This window comes from Chanos chanos, chromosome 7 (genome assembly GCF_902362185.1).
Source record: "Chanos chanos chromosome 7, fChaCha1.1, whole genome shotgun sequence".
In the NCBI taxonomy this organism is placed as follows: domain Eukaryota; kingdom Metazoa; phylum Chordata; class Actinopteri; order Gonorynchiformes; family Chanidae; genus Chanos; species Chanos chanos.
Window position 1 is genome coordinate 40,253,367 of NC_044501.1, and position 8,147 is coordinate 40,261,513.

At 36.9% G+C, this 8,147-nt stretch overlaps 1 pseudogene; it reads right to left on the reverse strand.

Annotated features, from left to right (window-relative positions):
• Nucleotides 1-7,789: 7,789 nt before the first annotated feature.
• On the reverse strand, nucleotides 7,790-7,941 carry LOC115817665 (uncharacterized; annotated as a pseudogene).
• Nucleotides 7,942-8,147: the final 206 nt, after the last annotated feature.

The following is an 8,147-nucleotide window of genomic DNA, read 5'->3' on the forward strand; positions in this document are numbered from 1 at the left end:
TTTCCATTTTTCAGCTCCACATACAGCTTGTGCAGTATTCAGTGTTCAACTCATTTAACACTTTCAAATTTCACAGTTTTCACAACAACACCCAAAACTTCTGCGTACTTCACACCATTCGCATGGCAAGTGTTAAATGCTAAACTGATGCACGCATATTTTAAAAAGTTTTTTTGTTTTTTTTCTGACACATAATCTGCACAGTTTTCTGCTCATCAATCTCGATTTTCCATGCTACATTTCACATGTGCTTTAGTCACAACTGACAAGTGGATACGTGGCTGACCTTTGAAAAGCATACGAAAATTAATAGCGACAGAAAAAGAAAAGAAAGACTCACAGCCATCGTCTTCCTGCTCTCTCTGCTTCACTGTGCTGAAGCCTAGAGTTTAGAGGCAAAGGATGTCTGTACAAATGTTAATCCGTTTCTCAAACAGCAGAAATATTAAAAGTTCCTCTAAAAGGACACGACCGTCCTCTGAAAGCCGCCATAGTTGCAAAGTGTCAAGGGGAGTGATGATTAATCATACACAGGGAGAACTCGCGTCTTACTTGCTTTTTAAATGTTTTATTGGCGACCGCTGGAACATATTCACACACACACACACACACACACACACATATATATATATATATATATATATATATATATAGACGATAACGTGGTAACGACCAACTTTAGACCTCTCAGCAAATGTACACGCCCTTTAAGCCTATAAAAGAAAATAGAGTGGATTAGGAAATATGTCAAATAAGCTACACAAGTATACAACTACAAGAGGAAAAATGTCGCATGATTGAAAACATTTTTTTAAATGTAGCCTTTAAAAACCGCGTACATAAGGCTGTGCATAGACATCGGTGGTAATGTGGTGATACCGACATCAGAGATGCACTTCCAAAATAAAACGATGAATTTACGCTTCGAAAAAGATATACAGCTTTATTGTCAATTAAACAGTGTTTGTGATGAATCTATGAATAAAAGACCGCATCGCACATTTTAAACATTGGTGGGAAATATGTACATTGATTACAGCCTTATGTACGCGGTGTCCTATAGGCTACATTTAAAAAAAATGTTTTCAATCATGCGACATTTTTCCTCTTGTAGTTGTATGGGCTACTTGTGTAGCTTATTTGACATATTTCCTAATCCACTGTATTTTCTTTTATAGGCTTAAAGGGCGTGTACATTTGCTGAGAGGTCCAAAGTTGGTTGTCACCACGTTATCGTCTATATCTATATATATATATATATATATATATATATATATATGTGTGTGTGTGTGTGTGTGTGTGTGTGTGAATATGTTCCAGCGGTCGCCAATAAAACATTTAAAAAGCAAGTAAGTTGCGAGTTCTCCCTGTGTATGATTAATCATCACTTCCCTTGACACTTTGCAACTATGGCGGCTTTCAGAGGACGGTCGTGTCCTTTTAGAGGAACTTCTAATATTTCTGCTGTTTGAGAAACGGATTAACTTTTGTACAGACATCCTTTGCCTCTAAACTCTAGGCTTCAGCACAGTGAAGCAGAGAGAGCAGGAAGACGATGGCTGTGAGTCCTTCTTTTCTTTTTCTGTCGCTATTCATTTGGGTATGCTTTTCAAAGGTCAGGCACGTATCCACTTGTCAGTTGTGACTAAAGCACATGTGAAATGTAGCATGGAAAAACGAGATTGATGAGCAGAAAACTGTGCAGATTATGTGTCAGAAAAAAAAAAAAAACTTTTTAAAATATGCGTGCATCAGTTTAGCATTTAACACTTGCCATGCGAATGGTGTGAAGTACGCAGAAGTTTTGGGTGTTGTGAAAAGTGTGAAGTTTGAAAGTGTTAAATAAGTTAATAAATTAAAAAATGCCTGTGGAAACAGTGTGTCTCTGTAATGAGTAGCTGTACTGTCATGTGACTAATGGCAACAAATAGTAATAAATGTGTAGTGATCATAAGGAAGTTGGTTCAGTGACCAGCGAGTTTTGAGCAGACACAGACAGGGTGTAAAACATTTAAAGGCAGGGAAAATACACAGCCCACTTCTCAGACAGAAAACAAATGTGGGTCACTCTGGAATGAGCATCTGCTCAACTGATTCACTACCTCTAAAGTCACTGTTTTATGTGACTTGAATCTGTTGATATGCTAGACTTGTGTCATTGTGTGGTCTCAGGACACAAAAATAACAGAGATTATAAAAATAAAGAAGGATATTTTTCTGAGTCATACAACATAAGTAAACGTATCCTAATGCACTGATCCTGTACAGTTCTCTTCTATACATACTAAGTCACTTTGTGTTCTCTGCGAATCACTCTCAGAAACTCAAATGGAATTGAAAGAGAAAGAGGAGACATACAGAAATCTGTCTGAATTGAAGACAAAGCTGGAGAAAGATCTTGAAGGTGAACCTGAGTCACAAACAGTATGCAGACATATGATGTCAGTTGAATTGCTTCATTGAGCTTTTCGTGAGTGATGTCTCTCCCTACTGGACATTACTGCAGTCAGTAGAAGAAGTGGCTAAGTAATAATAATAATAATAATAATAATAACAATAATAAAGGATGTATTCATATTACATAATATCTATTTAATCAGAGATAAATGGAACTCTTACAAAGGAACTGGAGAAGTGGAATGCAGAGAAGAAAACTTTGACTGATCAACTCTCTGGTGAGTTTACAGATTTTGTCCTTGTACACCATTATGGTAAAAGCCAGACATGTAGTTCCCTGTGTGTTGTTAATGATACTAAAGGTAAAAAGGGTAATACATTTTTGGTGATGATAAGGGAATTGGTACAGTTTTATGTGACTTTGATCAACTCATCTGTTAATATCTGTTAATAGGACACAAAAATAATGGAGATTATAAAACTAAAGAAGGAGTCAAATAACAGGAGTAAACACTTATTAATAAACTCTTACTGTAGAATGCACTTCTCTACATACTCAGTCACTTTGTGTTCTGTGTGAATTGCTTTCAGAAACTCAAAGTTGTTTGACAAAGTCCAAGGTGCCATTTTCATGTGTTACAGAGAAGGATTGAATTGCTGTGGGCCTCATTTAGGGCGTTCATACACATCAATGAAAATTTGGGTATGCACTAATAGACAGATGTACAAATCACACACAAGACAGAGGAGCTGAAAAGGGACTTCAAAAAGTGGAAAATATAAATCTTACTCATTTACTGAGTGATGTCTCCCCCTACTGGACATATGTGTAATCAGTAGTTGTAGTAGATTAATAATGAAAAACTTCTGATGCATTCATATCATATTATGTTGATTTATTCAGTGACACATTTATTCAGTAAACTTTATAAAGCAATGGGAAAAGTGGAATGCAGAGAAGAAAAACATGACTGATCAACTCTCTGGTGAGTTTAAAGATTTTGTCCTTTTTCATCATTGTTATAAAAGCCGAACATGTACACCTCCTCTGTCAGTAGACAGCCTCTGTCAGTAGACAGGCATATACTGTCAGTTGTACTGCTGCACTGCTGTTTTTCTAAGTGTAACAAAGCCTGATGTGCTATTTTTATGCATCAAAGAGAAGAGTTGAATTACTTTGAGCCTGATGAATCTCAGCCCATCAAATGGTAAATGAGTAAAAAACTATCAAATTTTGATGAAAAAGTTCACTTGGTAAAAGAAGCTGAGAGACGCCATGTTATGAAACTCTTCAGTACTATCATTTAACTCTAGTGCCCTCTTCAGTAACAGGTTGATTGTACACAAGATTTGAGATGTAACATACCTCCAGTCTTGCATACATTCAGTACACAGTAGATTGAATTCTGCCTGCCATAGAGGTTGCTTCTGATAAAAACATCTGCTTTAAGAATAAACATAATGTAAATGTAACTCCAGTACAAAGACTCTCTGTTCTCTGTTAATTACTTTCAGAGACAGACAAATCTGAATGAAAAAGACAAAAACTCCTACAGTTGTAAAGAGTGGTTGTGCCGCTGGCTGGAAGTACCACAGTGGAAAGTGCTACTACTTCTCCTCTGATGAAAAGAGCTGGACTGAGAGTCGAGATTCCTGTGTGTCTATGGGGGGACACCCGGTCATCATAAACAGTGAAGAGGAGTGGGTATGACAACATGACAATATTAAAAAACAATATTAAGAACATTAAACATTAGTTCCTTAATGAGGGCTGGTAAATATAATTGTTATTTGTAGTGTGTAAGGGCAGGAGATGTATTTTGGAACTCACCAAAGTGTTATATCTGGGATTCTAGTCTTTCTTAAAGCAGGCAAAGCCAACACATTATAAGGAAGAATATTGGATTGGTCTGACTGACTCTGTGAAGGAGGGAGACTGGCGCTGGTTGGACAACACACGACTGAATCAGACTCCAAAGTGAGCCATTCGGGATCAAAAAGTATTAACTCCAGACAGTAATTAGTGTAAAATTTATAACTGTGAATTTTTAGTCTTTGCAAATATAGTATCCATTGTATATTACAATTGAAGTGAAAAAACACCAATGTCCTTTCATGTTTCTTACAAGGAAGGTGATTTGCCATAAAAAGATAGCATTCTGCTAAAGTGTCCGGTTTATCTTTTCCACATTAAAGTGCCTGCTCAGCTCTTCTGTCTTGTGTATGACTTTTTTTTTCCTGTGTATGAGTGGCATGACAATATACAGAGAAAATATATGCTTAATATGCCCTCCAAAAAACCTTTTTTTGTCTAACATTGTTTGGCTCTCCAGAGAAGGAGGCGAAGCTTGCAGCTGTAGACAGACAATCCAACAGAGATTTTCATGATAATCAAAAAGGAAAGAGTTCAGTAATAATGTTTCTTACAAGGAAGGTGATTTTGCCCATGAAACACTAGCATTCTGCTAAAGTGTCCGGTTTATCTTTTCCACATTAAAGTGCCTGCTCAGCTCTTTTGTCTTGTGTATGACTTTTTTTTCCTGTGTATTAGTGGCATGACAATACACAGAGAAACTATATGCTCAATGTACCCTTTAATATGCCCTTTGATAAGTAAAGGCAGTGTTTGTGATGGTGTCATGTAATGTATTCATTTACACCCCTGCCCCCCCCCCCCCCCATTTCTCATTTTGATGTGCACATAAAAACAGCACATCGTACTTTGTCAAACTTGTCGAACTTGGTCAAACAGCAACATAGCAGTACAACTAGCAGTATATGCCTGCCTGCTATCTAAAATCCCCTTTCTGAAATTTGCATGAAGCTGATCTGAAAAGACTTTCATTGTGTCATGGAGTATGTACTTTTACAAGTCATTCATAGCATATGCATTCTTGGGGACTGGAAGTAATAAGTCAGTTATGTGTGTCACTCATGATGCCTTTTGTGATAATGGGGCATTTTTCAGTGTGTCATTGCTCATGGACTCTCATGTTACCTTGTAAAAAATGACTTATTACATATTAGAGAAAAAAGTAGGTGATCTTTTGAGTTTAGATTCATTGTTTTCTAAAGCGCTTTTTAAGTAAATAAGTAAACAAATAAATAAGTAAATAAATAAATCAAGACTCACCTGTGAGACTTTTATGGGTTTCCTCCATTTCTGGAAAGCAGAAAATATGACATCATATAACGGTTCATTAAATCAGGCAACAAATCCTACAGTTTATAACAGCATATTGTCATTTCAGTTTGTATTGCTTTGTTTTACATTCAAACAACAGCATACTGTCAATGATAGGACAGAGCTTGCTGTGAATTCGGATGTATCAGCATCAGCTGACTCAAAGTCTTCACTGTGTTAGTAGATAATAATTGCACACACCACCCACTGTTATGCTTATTGGTCAGGTATTTCTTTTTTTTTTTTTTCATTTAACAGCGATCTCCAGTAGGGGGAGGCATCACATACTGTTAAGTTTGTTTATCATGTGTATGTTTTCATCAGTAAAGTTCCTCTGTATCTCCTCTTCAGTCTATCTGTAGAGTAGATGACTATAAAGGAACAATTAATAGATTAATATTTGTTCAGATGCTGTGAGAATTAATTTATTTTTTGTCTACTCACAAAGAATTGCAGGTAATCTTTGGAATTCAGATTTCAGTACAAATGTAGGATCATGTGTTACCATTAGCAACGTGACAGTATTGTTACCAATTATAGAGACGGTACTGCCTGTTCATTGTCACCACAGCCTCATTTAGTTATCATTAATGACAGATAGAGGAGGTGTACACTATAGGCTTCTACAGTAATGATGAAAAAGGACAAGATCTGTAAACTTGATAAATCATATTTTTCTTCTCTGCATTTCACTTTCACCTTCCTTTGTAAGGTGTCCTATTATGTCTAATTAAATCAACATTAACATTATATCAATACATAATATATATTTTTAAATGTATTATTATTTTTAAGCCATGTACTACTACTGATTGCAGTTATGTCCAGTAGGGGGAGACATCGCTTATGACAAGTTCATTTGTCAAGCTTATATTTTCCAAAGTCAAGTCCTTTTTCATCTCCTCTATTGTGTGTCTGATTTGTGCATCTGCCCATGAGTGGCCATGCCAAAATTTTCATTGGTTTGTAGAAACACCCTAAATGATCTCTCTGCTGTACGGAAATACAGGGATGCTGTAATGCTGTGTATGTCCCACCAAAACCTCATTTCTCATTTTTAGGGTGTGAGATCGGTTAGGCACGCACTAATGCAACCCCTCTCAAACTTGGTCAAACAACAATGAAGCAATACAACTGACATAACATGCCTGCCTACTGTCTGTAACTCAGGTTCACATTCAAGATCTTTCTCCAGCTTTGTCTTCGGTTTAGACAGATTTCTGTAGGTCTCCTCTGTCTCAGTCAGTTTCATTTGAGTTTCTGAGAGTGATTTAACAGAGAACACAAAGTGACTATGTAGAGAAGAGAAATGTACAGTAACAATTCATGAATAAATGTTTACTCGTGCATTACGATCCACAAAAACTTCTTTATTTTTATAATCTCCATGATTTTTGTGTACCGAGAACACATCCTGACACAAGTCTAGCACATCAACAGATCAGGGCTTGTGAGGTCAGGCATAGAGGTTTCCATTTATGGTGTCATGTCGGCGCTGAAAACACTTCGGATTTTGGAGCATTTCGGATTTCGGATTATCGAATTAGGGATGCTCAGATCCATCATTTAACATCTGAGATGGGGAAATGATCAATTTCAGTTCTGAATCAGGGAATGAATTAATCACACTGTTTGTTCTGTTTGCTTTATTATTGTATTGGTAATCTGGTTAATTTTACTGCTATGGCTTCACAAACTCTTTTTAATTCTTTTCCCTCAAAAAAAAAACATCCGATATTCCGTAATGACTAGAGGAAAGATTAATGTGTGCACAGTCTTCTCCATCAAGATGGTCGTTATTTGTCCCAGTCCAGTTATCAGGCTCGTTTCTATACCAGTACCTAAACGTTAAGAAAAAAAACAAAAACAACTGCAATCAAATTGAATGCTTTGAAATAAACTGAATACTGGAGTGAATACAGTAAAAAATTCACTTTTTGATCCCGAATGGCTCACTTTGGAGTCTGATTCAGTCGTGTGTTATCCAACCAGCGCCAGTCTCCCTCCTTCACAGAGTCAGTCAGACCAATCCAGCAAAGTCCTGTAGCATTTGTTGGATTTTCCTGCTTTAAGAAAGACTAGAATCCCAGATATTACACCAAGGTGAGTTCCAAAATACATCTCCTGCCCTTACACACTACAAATAATCATTATATTTACCAGCCCTCAAAAAGGAACTGATATCATACCTGCTCCTCCTCACTGTTTATGATGCAGCCCCCTACTACCACAAACTATGCAGTCGAGATTCCCGCATTTGGGGAATTCGCAGAGGTCAGCATAGCCCAAGTGCAATGGTTAAGCCTCACCCTGGGTGAACTACCTTTGTGATAATGTTGTCTCCCCTGCCAGGTAAGTATGACGTACAACTTGACATTTTAAATTGTGTAACTAAGCCCAGAATGGTACACCTGTTTTGAACATGTAATTTTAAAACATTAGATTTGGGTGGATCCCTATATTCCTCATTGAGAAATTCCTCTTCAGAAGAGCTTGGTGATATGACCCACTGCTTTACTAGAACCAGGGATCATATTAAACTGGATCATGATCCACAGCAATTTTC